This window comes from Gobio gobio, assembly GCF_949357685.1.
Source record: "Gobio gobio genome assembly, chromosome: 22".
Taxonomy (NCBI): domain Eukaryota; kingdom Metazoa; phylum Chordata; class Actinopteri; order Cypriniformes; family Gobionidae; genus Gobio; species Gobio gobio.
Window position 1 is genome coordinate 7,088,377 of NC_137118.1, and position 15,665 is coordinate 7,104,041.

At 39.9% G+C, this 15,665-nt stretch overlaps 1 protein-coding gene across 3 annotated transcripts in view; it reads left to right on the forward strand.

Moving 5' to 3' along the window:
- Window positions 1–6,166: 6,166 nt before the first annotated feature.
- bbx (BBX high mobility group box domain containing) overlaps window positions 6,167–15,665 on the forward strand; it is a 56,152-nt gene continuing 46,653 nt past the window's right edge. For 2 of the 3 annotated variants that reach the window (XM_079804840.1, XM_079804841.1), the window contains exon 1: window positions 6,167–6,702. The gene's annotated coding sequence lies outside the window, so the exon portion shown is untranslated. The remainder of the gene's footprint in view (window positions 6,703–15,665) is intronic. The other variant, XM_079804842.1, reaches the window with a different exon arrangement.

Here is a 15,665-nt window from a genome sequence, read left to right on the forward strand (position 1 = left end):
ATTAGCAATTAAAGAAAAAACACGGCAAAACATGGTCAGGTCAAAGTGTCTGAATAATTTTGCTCCCAAATTTTTTATTCATTTTACTGATAGTCCACTGTATGAAAATGTTTGGGGTATTGTATGTCGCAGTTTACTTTATTTTGCTATCCTTCACTTACAAAACTGAACTATAGTGTCCCGCACCCACTAGTAAAAAATGATACCTGGTGTCTGAATAATGTTTGGTTTGACTGTATATGCACGTACAGTATTGCTGTAGTGTGTACTATCTCATTAAAAGAGTCAAAAGTGAGACTGACTGTATAGCATGTGCTTGAGGATGGATTTTGCTGCTCTATGCAGTTTCAAGCAGGAAGATTTGTCTTTATACAGAAACAGCAACTTAGGTGTGGTTTAATAAAATTCTTCCCTACATGTAAGTATTGTTTGAGAAAGTGAACAGATTGTGTGAAACTCTGCCATGAACTTCAATTGTAGGTATTTGATGGAACTGCCCCAATCGATCAAGGCATTAGCTGGGATGTGATATTTACATTTGTAGTTTCATACTTATTTTGTGATTTTTGCTGTTAACGCTCTCTGTATATTATATTATTTATATATAATATGGATTATTTCGTATTGTAGAGAAAGTGCAGAAGGTTTGTCTGTTGAACTACAAAATCAAACCCTACCTGAGCTTTATATGATGTTTAATGAATGATTTATGGCCCCCATTAATGAAACATTAATGCAACATACATGTTACGAAAGCCTGTCTTGCTACTTGCACTCTTTTTAATTTTAATGAGTTTTCCGTGACCTTTCTATGACCATTAGGATTTAAAAAAAAAACATTTTGATCCAGATTGATTAATTAATCATTCATATTTCTCTGTGAACTGCTTTGACTGATTCATAGGATAAGACTGATTCAGATTGCCTTACGTATATATATATATATATACGTGTAGTGTTTACATGTACACCGATCAGGCATAACATTATGACTTAATATTGTGTTGGTCCCCCTTTTGCTGCCAAAACAGCCCTGACCCGTCGAGGCATGGACTCGACTAGACCCCCGAAGGTGTGCTGTGGTATTTGGCACCAAGATGTTAGCAGCATATCCTTTAAGTCCTGTAAGTTGTGAAGTGGGGCCTCCATGGATCGGACTTGTTTGTTCAGAACATCCCACAGATGCTCGATTGGATTGAGATCTGGGGCATTTGGAGGTCAAGTCAACACCTCAAACTCGTTGTTGTGCTCCTCAAACCATTCCTGAACCATTTTTGCTTTATGGCAGGGCTCATTATCTGCTGAAAGAGCCACAGGCATCAGGGAATACCGTTTCCATGAAAGAGTGTACATGGTCTGCAACAATGCTTAGGTAGGTGGTACGTGTTAAAGTTACATCCACATGGATTGCATCAATCCAGCATTAACTTCTTGGGCAGTTTTGAGCTCCAGTAGCTCGTCTGTTTGATCGGACCACACAGGCCAGCCTTCGCTCCCCACGTGCATCAATGAGCCTTGGCCGCCCATGACCCTGTCGCCGGTTCACCACTGTTCCTTCCTTGGAGCACTTTTGATAGATACTGACCGGGAACACCCCACAAGAGCTGCAGTTTTGGAGATGCTCTGACCATCAGAATTTGCCCCTAGTCAAACTCGCTCAAATCCTTACGCTTGCCCATTTTTCCTGCTTCTAACACAACTTTGAGAACAAATTGTTCACTTGCTGCCTAATATATCCCACCCACTAACAGGTGCAATGGTGAAGAGATAATCAGTGATATTCACTTATTATGTTCATTTCATAATGTTATGCCTGATCGGTGTATAATTCATCATTTTAAAATTCACCGAAACTTTCAGGTTTTCCAAAACTGAACGAAAGAAACATACAAATTAATTTTGCAATACCGATGCATGGATTCAATGATGATAATAATACAATTACATTTCAAACGCAGCATTCAAAACATTTTAGAGCCCTAAACAACAGGATATAATTCCCTCTCAAAAGAGAGGGATTGTATACAAAGCCGTTTACAGAAAGGGGACAATGGAATTCTGAAGCCCTTATTATCACTCTCAGGACTGTGAAAGATGGGAGGGGTTAATAAAGACCAAAGCAAACACCTTGATTTATTTCTGAGCCACTTCTATTGAAAGCAATAATCTGATCAGTCATTAATGTGTTTTTCTTCAACTCACTCTCTCTCTCTCTCTCTCTCTCTCTCTCTCTCTCTCTCTCTCTCTCTCTCTCTCTCTCTCTCTCTCTCTCTCTCTCTTTCAGTCCCTCAACGGCTCCCTTTTACAAAAAGCCTCATGCTGTTTTAATGTGATTAATCAAAATACAACTTTTGTGGGAACAGAATGTCTCATCAAACTTATCTGACCAGGAGGTTAATGATTGGCCAATTAGATTAACTTACAGAGGCTGATTCCTTTGGTTTGAGTGGTAGTTTTGTTACAGTCAGTCCACTTTCATTAAGCAGTCATTAATAATCACATGGTTGCTTATGGAATATCACGTTTCACATTCATGTGGTTGTGCTGCAACTCATCATAAAAATGTGATAAACATGTGACAAACTACTAGAGTGATTCAGGTACATTACATTTAAGTAGTCAAGTAATCATCACATTCTTCGCTAAACATTATAACTTGTCATCATAGTCCATCAGAGAAATAGCAAATCTATGAATATAAATTTGCCAAATGACAATCTTGTAGAACATTTTCAAGGTACAAAAGGTATCTGCCTACAAAAGACAGAGTAAGCTACACACATGTTGGCTATACTGCAAAAAGAAAAAAGTTTATTAGGTGATTTACTGGTCAAGATAGCTTGACCAAGCTTGAAATTGCTCAAAGGCCATTTAAAGCCAGCAAGCTGACTAACTTAACCAGCCTGGGAGAAAAGCTACCAGCAAACCAGTTTAGGCTGGTATACACGCTGTTTTTGTTTGTTTTTTCAGCGGAAATAGAGTTAAATGTCGTATTGCACGAAATATTGACAGAAAAGCGTGAACTTAACAGTTATAAAAGCATCGCGTCGTTCAGGTACGATTCTGCCTCTGTTGACCCCCCCCTCTTCCTCTTCCTCGATCCTCATCATCATTCATCAATATCAACGTCATAAATAACAATAAACATAAATAGCTTGTTTTATTACAGCTCGTGTATGACCAAAGTGACATGTAGAGGTGATAATGCGATGCCCACTCTCGTGTTAGCACGCAGAGCCGTATCAAGAAAAACTCTCATAAAGAGGGCAACGAGACAGGAAAACCGTGGACCAGTGAGTGTGTGTGAGAGAACGAGGCTGTGACACGAATGTTCACACGCATGGTTTATCGTCTTTTAACCACACCGAGCTTTCAATAGTCGTATGTAAAGAGTGAATACGGGGCAAATACATCAATGTTGTTCACTAATGTGTGTTTTGCACTCGGGGACTGTTTAGTGTGAAGCGTATGTCACTCGCTCTCTTTTCTCGATGGCGTCTCTATATCGATAAATTCACACCTCCTGTTGATCTAATGAATGACAGTGAACACTTCTTCTGTAACTCTTGTTTGTCTTATGTGTTATGTGAATGTCTAGGACATTATGAAGATGTGGTTTTAATCTCTCTATCTCGGAACCGTGCCGAAATGTTTCGCGCACTCTGAGTGGTTGTCTCGGGCTGTCACTCAAGCGTGTGGCCAATCATAACTGTCCTTACATGAAAACTATATTTTCACTCACTGCATGTACAGTAGACTGTATGTTGCAAAAAAGTGAACAGAGAAAGACACCATCGAAGGGGTGCGAGAGGTGGACAACGGAGCTGTTAAGTCACTTTGGTGGCCTGTTGCAGGTAAGTGGCGACGCACATGCTCTGTTAGACTTTATTTCACCAGCGCAACGTCGATCTGACACTAATATACAACATCCAGGAAGCTCTAGAGAGATAGTGGATCTGAATCAGAAAAGCATTCCCAGCATGGTGGTGTCATCCTCTAGAAGTAGGTGCAGTGAATCAACTTAAATGCAGCACAGAAGTTTAGGCAGAATGGTTTGACTATAAACATGTTTTGTAATAAGGTAGCTGGTCTAAGATGGTTCACCAGCAAACAAACCAGCTATCAATCATCAGTCATATCAGCCTAATGTAGCCAAGCATATTTCTGCAACATTTCTAGCTGGTCTAAGAGGGTCATTAAGCTGGTAGACCAGCAATAAACCAGTAATCGGTCGGTCATGCCAGCTTATGCTGGTCAGGTAGATTTTTGTAACATTTTAGCTGGTCTAAGATTGTCATTAAGCTCTTGAACCAGCAAAACAACAACAACAAAATCAGTGATTGGTCAACCATTAATGGCTCTTTTTTTTTTTAAAAAAATGGTGATGTGACATGGGTAGTCAAGTGCACTAGAATGTACCAAATTAACTAGAATGTGTTTGAAGCATGGTTCTGGTTTCTAGCTGACAGGCAACAAACCAGCTTAAGATGGTAAACCATGTTTTTGCAACATGGTCAAAGATGGTCATTAAGCTGGTAGACCAGCAACAAACCAGCTACCAGCTGGTCATATGAGGTGGTGAAGCTAGTTTTTGAAACATGGTGACTGGTCAACCATTTAATTATGATATAATTATGATAATATTTGTACAGCCACACACTGTACAAACTAGTACTAGATGTGTTTTGGTATGGTAGCTGGTCTAAGATGGTAAATAAGCTGGTAGAACAGCAACAAACCAGCTACCAGCTAGTTATATGAGGTGCTCAACCTTGTTACTGGTCAACCAGCTAATTATGATGATGATACAGTCCAGCCACACACTGCTGACAGACTAACTAGATGTGTTTGGGAGCATGGTAGCTGGTCGAAGATGGCAAATAAACTGGTAGACCAGCAACAAACCAGTTACCAGATTACCACGTGACTTGCTCAAGCTGGTTTATGGAACCTTGTGACTGGTCAACCAGCTAATTATGATGATGATATAGTCCAGCCACACACTGTTCACAAACTAAGTAGATGTGTTTTGGTATGGTCACTAGTTGGTAGCTTGTCCAAGATGTCAATAAGCTGGTAGACCTGCAACAAACCAGCTGCCCGCTAGTCATGTGAGGTGCTCAACCTTGTGACTGGTCAACCAGATAATTATAATGATGATAGTCCAGCTAGTCCAGTCACACACTGTTCACAAACTAACTGTACTTTGGTATGGTAGCTGGTCTAAGATGGTAAATAAGCTGGTAGACCAGCAACAAACCAGCTACCGGCTAGTCATGTGAGGTGGTCAACCTTGTGACTGGTCAACCAGCTAATTATGATGATGATATAGTCCAACCCGCACTGCTTACAAACTAACTAGATGTGTTTTGGTGTGGTAGCTGGTTTAAGATGATAAATAAGCTGGTAGACCAGCAACAAACCAGCTACCGGCTAGTCATGTGAGGTGGTCAAGCTGGTTTATGGAACCTTTCGACTGGTCAACCAGCTAATTTTGATGATATTATAGTCCAGCCACACACTGCTTACAAACTAACTAGATGTGTTTTGGTGTGGTAGCTGGTTTAAGATGGTAAATAAGCTGGTAGACCTGCAACAAACCAGCTGCCCGCTAGTCATGTGAGGTGGTCAAGCTGGTTTATGGAACCTTTCGACTGTTCAACCAGCTAATTTTGATGTTGATATAGTCCAACCACACACTGTTCACAAACTAACTAGATGTGTTTTGGTGTGGTAGCTGGTTTAAGATGGTAAATAAGCTGGTAGACCAGCAACAAACCAGTTACCGGTTAGTCATGTGAGGTGGTCAAGCTGGTTTATGGAACCTCGTGACTGGTCAACCAGCTAATTATGATGATGATATAGTCCAGCCACACACTGTTCACAAATTAACTAGATGTGTTTTGGTATGGTAGCTGGTTTAAGATGGTAAATAAGCTGGTAGACCAGCAACAAACCAGTTACCAGTTAGTCATGTGAGGTGGTCAAGCTGGTTTTTGGAACCTCGTGACTGGTCAACCAGCTTATTATGATGTTGATATAGTCCAGCCACACACTGTTCACAAACTAACTAGATGGTAGCTGGTTTCTGGCTGGTCAAGATAGTTTGCAAGCTTTGACCAGCTAATGACCATCAGGGTCATTAGCTGGTCAAAGCTTGCAAACTATCTTGGACCAGCAGCAAACCACCTACCGGGCCATAAGGTGGTAACGCAACCAGCTAGAACCCAGATATAAAAAAACAGGTTTCGTACTAGACTGGATTTTCTAACAGGACACCGACTGAACGATGATGGTAATGATGATGTGACACGGTAGGCCAGCGAGTCCAGCGCTGTGAACATCCACACACTGTGCACACGGGCTTCATAACAGAGCAGTCGGTGGGAACACTTGAACGCACGGAGGGGGAGGAGGGCTGCGAGAGAAAACAAGCCGAGAAAATTATTCGCCTGAAACGAAAGTACCAACACCAAGTGGCACTGGGTTCCCACCGTTATTCGTTTTCGGAGTGGTCGGCGCGATTGTGATGTAGTTTTGTCGACTTCACGCTGCGGTGTTGCTCCCTTCCAAGCATCCGGTAAAAATAATATAAGTGTCTGTGGGGCTACTGTACGGACGGCCAGTGCAGAACTGTTCTGATGTGTCAATAAGTTTGAGGCTGGAATGAGAAGGCCCTGGCGTTTCGACCGGATTTCAGGGGTAAGTTTGCTTTCACATATGCTGCGATGACTGAAAACTTGGACATATTTTGTTTGCGAAAAGCCCGAGTTCCGATTGATCGGGAGCTCTCGCTTAGACAGTGCGAAATACGTGCCAGTTTGTTGTGCTTCTGCATAAACAACTTTTGCGATCTGCGTGTGTGACACCTGCTCTCACCGAACATCAGGGTTTCTGTGAAATTCACGACGATTTAACATGTACGACCGACCGTGCGATTATTATATGGGTCTGCTAATGACACGTTCAGGCGAGCTAGAGCAATCTCGCATCACTGGCGCTAGCAGGCTAGCCAGCTACTTTTATTCTATCTGACTGAACGGAGCGAGAAACCCGAGCACAAAACCGTCTCATCTGAAAAGTCTGCCCTGAAAACCCCTAGTTTAAGTAATGAAAGCTTGTGGAGGGGTATCTCTCTCTGAAAATGCCCTGGCGGAGTTTGACAGGAGTGAGATTTATACTTCATCTTCCCCAAAGCAAGATGGACTCTCGGCTGTCTGTCTTGTCAGAGCCCAGATCGACATTTTGCACCGAGATGCAAACCGAGCACAGTTCAGATAAGGGGTCAAATGAGTTATAAAACGAGCACGATGGCTTAAATAATCAGAGGATATCGTCGACATGGTGCTTTGTGGAGTTCTTGATTCGGTGTTCGATAGTTGTGCAGGGACACACACACACACACACCGAGAGAGCACCGCTCTCCGGCTGTACCTGAAAACGAAACGCTGCAATACTGTACATATCGTCCATCCACTCGACAAAACTGTGTCGGATTTGCTTTAATACGACCTACATGAACGATCCGAAGTATGGCAAGCCTTTTAAACATTGCTTTCTTAACTTGCGTCTTTAATAACGTTACTAGGTCTTATTGGGGCTTTCCACACTTGATAGTCAGTCTAAACCCCAGGGTAAACCAAATAATTCATGTTTCGCATTGCTCATAATTTTCCTCGGGGTTAACAATTAATCCTTGGTATTCCTAATTGGTGTGAATCTTCACTGGTCTCACGATCATGTCAACGATTAGTTGCATCCTCAATTTTCAAAATGACTGCACATGGCTACATTTTTGTCAATGAATACAAGCAGACAAACTCACTTTTTATTTGATCTGCTCCAAGAAAGTACACTTCCTGAATGTAGCAAACATCTAACACGACTTAAGTCTGAACACAGCACCTGACAACCATTTTAGGACTAACAAACACTAGTGAATACTAAAAGCGCATGAAACTGTCAAGTAGTGTAGTTAAGTTACAATAACATTCGCACATACACTCACGCGCATGCACGCACACGCTCACGCACTGTAAATGTTAAAATAGTGGGTGCATTTTTTATTACTCGCTTTTGTATTTCGCCATTTTACACTTGCGCGTATTTGACAAATTATGTCAGAGAAACGTTAGTATTATGGTCTATTACGTCATCGATGCAGAATCTTCCACATCGCGATGCGTCAATGCAATGATTAAATTCAACACCCCTAATTCATAAAATGACATTTCACACTGTACATTCTTAAACCCGGGTTAACGTCCTTATTTACATATCTGTGGTTTCACTGTCACTGATTGGATGAACTATGCATGCAAAATGTTTACATAAATGCTCTAGCATTGCGCATCCTCATATTCTATACTACCCAGTATTATCAAATGTATCCCGAATTGACTTTTTGGATTATAAAGGTAAGAATCAAATGTTCTCTTTTTCGTCGCCATTTGACATTTTTCTCCTCAAACGCTGAAACTACTGTATATACCACACTCAGTGTTTCCACAACGATTAAAGCATGTGAATATGAGGCACACGTTTGGTTTTCAGTTGCAAAGCATCTAGCCGTAACATTCTAACGCTGCATTGCTTCACAGTGTACAAGTTTGGCATCGCGAATGGGGGTTAACACTGCAAAAGCAATGCTAATCCTGCTTCGAAATTACAAGTGTGAAATGCACCTTTACTCCGGATAAAAAGCAGAGTTTAGAACGATGATAACCTGAGGGTTAAGTACCGTTTGAAAAGCCCTATTTCTTAAAGGATTAGTTCCCTTTTTAATATACTTTTGCTGATAATTTACTCACCCCCATGTCATCCAAGATGTCCATGTCTTTCTTTCTGCAGTCGAAAAGAAATTAAGGTTTTGGATGAAAACATTCCAGGATTGTTCTCCATATAATGGACTTCAATGGGCTCCAAACGGTTCAAGGTCCAAGTTTCAGTACAGCTTCAAAGGGCTTTAAACAATACCAAACGATACCAGACGATGAATAAGGGTCTTATCTAGCGAAACGATCAGTTTCTGCGAGAAACCGAGCAGTATTTATGCTTTTATTTGACCTCTTATCATCTCTGAGCTCAGCCATAATTTCTGCCAAGTGAGGTCAAATACGAGCGTGGTCATACTCATAGATGTATACGTAGATGCCTCATTAGCGCCTGCACGGATCAGTAGAATGAGGCATCTACGATCGATATATCTATGACCACGCTCGTATTTTGACCTCACTTGGCGGAAATTATGGCTGAGCTCAGAGATGATCACGCTCGTCTGATAAGAGGTAAAATAATAGCATAAATACTGCTCGGTTTCTCGCAGAAACTGATCGCTTCGCTAGATAAGACCCTCATTCATCGTCTGGTATCGTTTGGTATTGTTTAAAGCCCTTTGAAGCTGTACTGAAACTGTCATTTGGACCTTGAACCGTTTGGAGCCCATTGAAGTCCATTATATGGAGAAAAATCCTGGAATGTTTTCATCCAAAACCTTAATTTCTTTTCGACTGCAGAAAGAAAGACATGGACATCTTGGATGGCATGGGGGTGAGTGAATTATCAGCAAAAGTTTATTTAAAAGTGAACTAATCCTTTAAATTCACTAGTATCTGTTCATTAGATGTAAATGCATATGGCGATAAAACAGGTGTTCACATTAACCATTAACAGTGATCTGCAGCAGGAAGTAATTAATTCGGCATGACCGTTGGCGATGCAAAAAGTTGAGAAGAGTTAAATTTTATGCAAGCGTGCATGAGTATGAACTGTGACTGTAAACCAGCAGTACAGCGACTCACTGATGCCCAGCAATTGAATCGCTCTGTGTGAACGACCATTCACGACTGTATGTGAGCATGCTTAGCAATGAAAGGGAATTATGGATATCCAAGTGTAACGGGTCGTCGAAAAAGATCAAATGTAAAGTGGGAACTTGGTCCAATCCATCAAGTTGTTGATTGGATTTTGAGATGTGGGTGTTGCACTCAAAAGTAGAGGCAGATGAACGTGAGCTCGCAAGTGCTGAGTTTAAGAGGAGCAAATGATTGGAGAAGTCTGGCATATGTCACCAGAGAGAAGTCTTGTCATTTTCACCTGAAGATCCAGTTATGTTTTGTTTAAACATTACGAGGTCAGACTTTTTTTTTTTTTTTATTATTATTTTTTAAAGAAACATATGCATGGATAAATTGTTCACTATTAGGTCAGTGACATTTCATGCCGACTTTAACAATGCAAATGCGGAGTGACCTGTCTCTCGTCAGCTACTGTAGTTGAGTGTCGGCAAAATGGAGAAGTTAATCCTTGCAGAGTGCAATTTTCTGATGTCTTTGACAAATGCAGTGACTATATAAATTTAACTATATTAATTGTGTATGGACCCAAATAGCCCTGCGTTTGTGGTCTTGGCACAGATAGATGGCCGCACTTGCACATGTTGATGCACAAAATGACATTGAACAACTTTTTAGTGGTAGTGACTTTTGATTATTATGTTAGGTCAACAGAACTAAGAATGGTACTAGCAACCAATCAATGCAACGACTTATGAAATGCAACAATAAAGTTGCTGGTGTGAACGGGGCGTTAATCATTAGTAGACATGTGCCGGTATACGGTAATACGATATACCGCAATAATGAGCATGCACAATATTGTTATCGTGGGCACTTCAAAATACTGTGAATAATTATTTCTTACGAATTATTCAGATTTTTAGAATGCATATTAAGAATACTTTACCCATCAACCACTGAAACCCAACGTGCATGAGCCGAGCACATGGCGGAACGGCTGAATGAAAACAATAAGGCTCTATTATTTAACATTAGTTCATTCATTAACAAACTGACAATGAAAAATACTTCTAAAGCATTTATTAATCTTAGTTCAATGTAAATTTCAGCAAAATAATGCCACATTATTAAAATCAAAAGTTGTAACTGTATTATTTAATGGACCTGAGCTAACACTAACAGTTGCGTTTTGTAACTAACATTATCAAAGAATAATAACTGTAAAAATGTAGCTATTCGCTCTTTGTAAATGTTAATGCATTAACTAGTGAGACCTTATTGTAAAATGTTACCTATTGTTCTTTATAATTCTTTAGCAGTTTAATGTTAACATATTTGTTTACTTTATACATTTTTGTGTATTGCTTTATTGTATGTTTGGTTATTTTTGTTATACGAAAGTTATTAAACCTGTTATAGTATGACAACACTTTTTTTGCAACAAATTTCAATATCGTGATAATACCGTATTCCGTGATAAAAGCTTTAGCAATTAACTGCAACTTGAGCATTTGATACCGGCACATGCCTAATCATTAGATACTAGTACTTATTAGTGTTGTCACGATACTGGAATTTCCAACTTCGATACGAAAAATATCGATATTCGATACCATTTTTGATACCATAGTGAAAACTTCTATAATTTGTTATTATCTCATAGTTTTTTGATAATTTGGGTAATTTTGTTGCTTACACACAGCACAAGGGAGGCTTTATTTGAATTGTTGAACTACAGTTACTAGGGATGGGCATTTTTGTCAATTTCTCATTTCGATCATCGATAGGTCTCAAAAACGAGTACTCGGGGGCGGGGCATGTGCAGGGGGCGGGGCATGTCCGTCATTGAGATAATGAAAACTATTATGAAAATGGTTGTTGACAAATACAAACGTGACATGAAAACAGGTATATGAAAACATGAACATATAAAACAAAAAATAACTGCTAGATTATGATGCATAAATGTCTTTGAAAAAGAAACATCTTTATTAAATGACCGTCTCAAATAACCAAGTCAGTAATATCGAGCATTGCATTTGAGCTGAAACTGTGAAATAACACCACCCTGCAGAGCTTGCTAGCTGGTTAATAAACTCAACCAAACGCACCCTATATCAATATTAATATGAAGATTAATATGAACCTATAACGACATAAATCAACACAAACGGACATGAATGCACACGTGAACTTCAGCGTGCTAGATTTTACAGGCTATGGTTTGAAACTGAACATTTTGAATGCGCTCTCCCTTAACAACGCTGATACACGGACAACGAAAGCACACAGAAGCAACATTTTATTAAAATAGTGTTCTCATTATAATGCTTTGACAGATTGACTCTGCACATCATGCACTTAATTGTATTATTCATGATCGAAGCGTTTACAGACATCACTGCGCGTTTTCGAACTCATAACGAAAAACAACTTTAAATAAACTAGGTCTAGCCTACTGTTAAAAAAATACGAGAACAGTATAGCACTGCTGCATTAATAATATTGTAACGTACTGCTCCGAGACAGAGGTTGAGAATCCAAATGCAGCTTTATTTGTAAGGGGTAATCCACAATCGTAGTCAAAAATAGGCAACAGGTCATACACAGGCAAGCAGTCCAAACAGGCAAACAAGGCAGGAGAGACAGGCAAACGGGTAATCCACGGAACAGGCAAGAAATCCAAAACCAGAGACATGAAACCAGGGAAACGCTCAGAAATGCAGTTTATAACAAAACAAGACTTCGCACTTGATGAAAGAGTGAACATGGTTTATATAGGCTGGGGTAATGGGGTAATGAGGTAATGTGACACAATGAGTGAGGTGCAAACAATGAGTGATGATGAGTCCGGGCAAAGGATTATGGGTAATGTAGTTTATGATGAAGTGACAAGTCCGGGGTGGAGTGACAGTCTGAAGTGGAGTGCCCTCAGGTGGTTCTCATGGGCACTCACACTGGTGAATTGTGACAAATATCAATGATTCTGAGAAAGAAATAGCCTATCTAAAAGGAATATGACCGTCTCTAAACCATCATGTCAAGCATGAAATATGCGTTTGAGCTGAAACGGAAGAGATTGAACAACAGCCGGTATAACGGCAGCGCTTTTCTAGCTTATTAAGCTCAACCAAACGCGTTTTATATTAGATTAATCAGATAGTCAACATAAAAGTAATCTTACAACGTGCATCTGCAGAAAAGGACGCGAATGCGCACATGAACTTCACGCGCTAGTCTGAGTGTTCTCGCTAGTTTCTCTGTGGATTCCTTTAACAGCTGATACACAAGGAACTAAGCACAGAGAATTTACAGCATTCTAATTTCCATCGTGTTCTCGTTATAATGATATGACAGATTGGCGCTGCACATCTTGCACTAACCATTCAATGAACACAGTGATTCCAGACATCACTGCAGTGCCTCAGTTCATTTTATTTCGCCGCGGTCTGGAGGCTGTATAACGCTAACCAATCAGACCTCCAGCGCGCAAAACGACGCAATAACCAATAAAAAAGAGACAAATATTTTTTTTTTCAGGGCGATCATCGTTCTCATGATCGATGATCGCTGTCACGTTCGAGTACTCGATTACTCGACCACTGTTGCCCATCCCTAACAGTTACAAAAAAAAGACAAATATACAAATTGCAAATGATGGCACAAATAAATATAATAGAATAAAGAGACTAATTAAGTAAACATCGGAGGGTTTAACAGTAGGTTTCAGGTTTTCAGTTTGAGAGGCAGCTTTGTGCGCAAGGCTTAAAAAAACAACAACCTAAAAATAACAACAGTGCCCAAACTATTATATTCAACTGCTTATTTTTAGATATAATAATTACACTCAAATAAAACTTAAACAAATAAAAACTTCAAATATTAACAGTAAATAAGCTCCTCTCTAGGTTTCTTTAATATCTAATAAACAAACTGTGAATATTGGATAACTTTCCTGAGGTAAATGCAACGTTAAGTGTTTTGCGTCTTTCCACACTTATAAAAACAAATAATTGAGCGATTACATGAGAGATAATGATACATTTCAGTAGTGCTGGGCGGTATACCGGTTCATACCGAATACCGGTATTTATTTTTTTTATGATATGAATTTTGATGATACCGCAGTACCGGTATATGTCGCTTTAACAACGTTCGGAACGTGGCGCAGCGCGTCATTGTTTGAGAGGGGACCCATTTCATTGATGCACTGTATGGCTGAATCCTATACCCTCATTCACTATTCCCTACGTTATCACATTTGAAGGAGTGAATGAAAACGTGCGTGAAGTTGGACAGCGTTGTGTGTACATCGGCTGTACACTCGTTATTGCGGTGCAATGGGATATAATGAGTGCACTCCAATAGGGTTTCGGACACCACTACAAAGCGCTGTCCCCTCCAAATAATGCCCTATTTGAGGTTATGGGGGCGATTTCGGATTCAGCCCTTGATTACAGCGGGGAATTCAAACTACACGCGGCGCGCGCGAGAGAGAGAGCGGTTTCTGCGCGGAGCGCCGCTATGGGATTAACAGCGTTCTCCACATGGATCATATAGCACTGATTTAGACCGGAGCCAGCGCGTTTAAGTTTTTAATGGACATATTTCATATACTCTACTGCTCTAGTCTAGACATGAACCAGAAGCGTGCGCGCATATTTCATCACGTCTTATTAAAATGAAATGTATGCACTGATTACACTGATACAACCGTGTGTCTAATCACGAACGCGCTGACACAATGGATTATTCTGCTACACAAAAGACAATGATGTAAATGAATAAATAAACTGACAATTCAAAGAAGAATGGGCCAAAAAGTAACTGCTTTATTCTTTCTATGTTAAACTGATGTGTCATTCTTTCAGAAAGTGCTCTCTTTGATATCCACGTTTCTCCTCGTTTTGGCAGTTTGTTGTTATATAGGATTAGATTTTTAAAATGCTTAAGGTGCCCTCAACTCAACTTTTAATATTCAGGTGTCTGTAAGTATGACTCTGAGTGTGTTGCAGGTCTTTGTTTTATTAGTTGTTGTCTCTCCACAGCATCATTTTATGAGGCATTGTTAACCTGTATTAACTCTAGTGTGGAGTTTTTCTAAAATATTCACTCATCATGACAGTAAAACAGGGTATTCTAGTGAATCTCCTGCAGTATTTCCTCTCTCAATCAGTAGAAAATGTGATTAACACCCGGTCATGCATAGGGGAAAAAATACCGTCATATACCGTGAAACCGATATAATTTAGAAAAATACCGTGATATACATTTTTGGTCATACCGCCCAGCACTACATTTCATTAAGTTGTACTGTATCTTTTGACGTTCATGCATGTTTTACTATAACTTGTATTAAAGTGGAAGAAAAGACTTGTGCTGCCGCTTGAACTGAGGCGCTGCAGCGATCTGTCACGTCACATTATGAGCGGAAAAATGGCTTTTACTGTTTGAATTTTACAATAAAATGGATAGAATTTGAAAGCTCTTGTATTATTGGATGGTAGGCGAGCTACAAAAAATGTTTTGGAGAAAAACGTGGACCTCAGGTGAACTTCAGGTGATTCATAGGGTCAAATAGCGTCTACTTTAAAGAAATGCAGAATCATTGACAACATTCAAAAGTCAACTAAAAACGAATTTCTTTCGTGAGCACTTAACCTCATAAAAAAAAATTACCTTTCTTTCCTCTTTCTTCCCTCTTTCCCTCCCTACTCTAGCCTGTGCTACACTGAGCAATGTACACGGACTCAGTATTTCAGGCACTTGTTGCGCTTACTCGACTCTTCGTGACCAATCGCTTCCTGTACTCCCAAGTTGTAAGTCGCTTTGGATAAAAGCGTCTGCTAAATGCATAAATGTAAATGT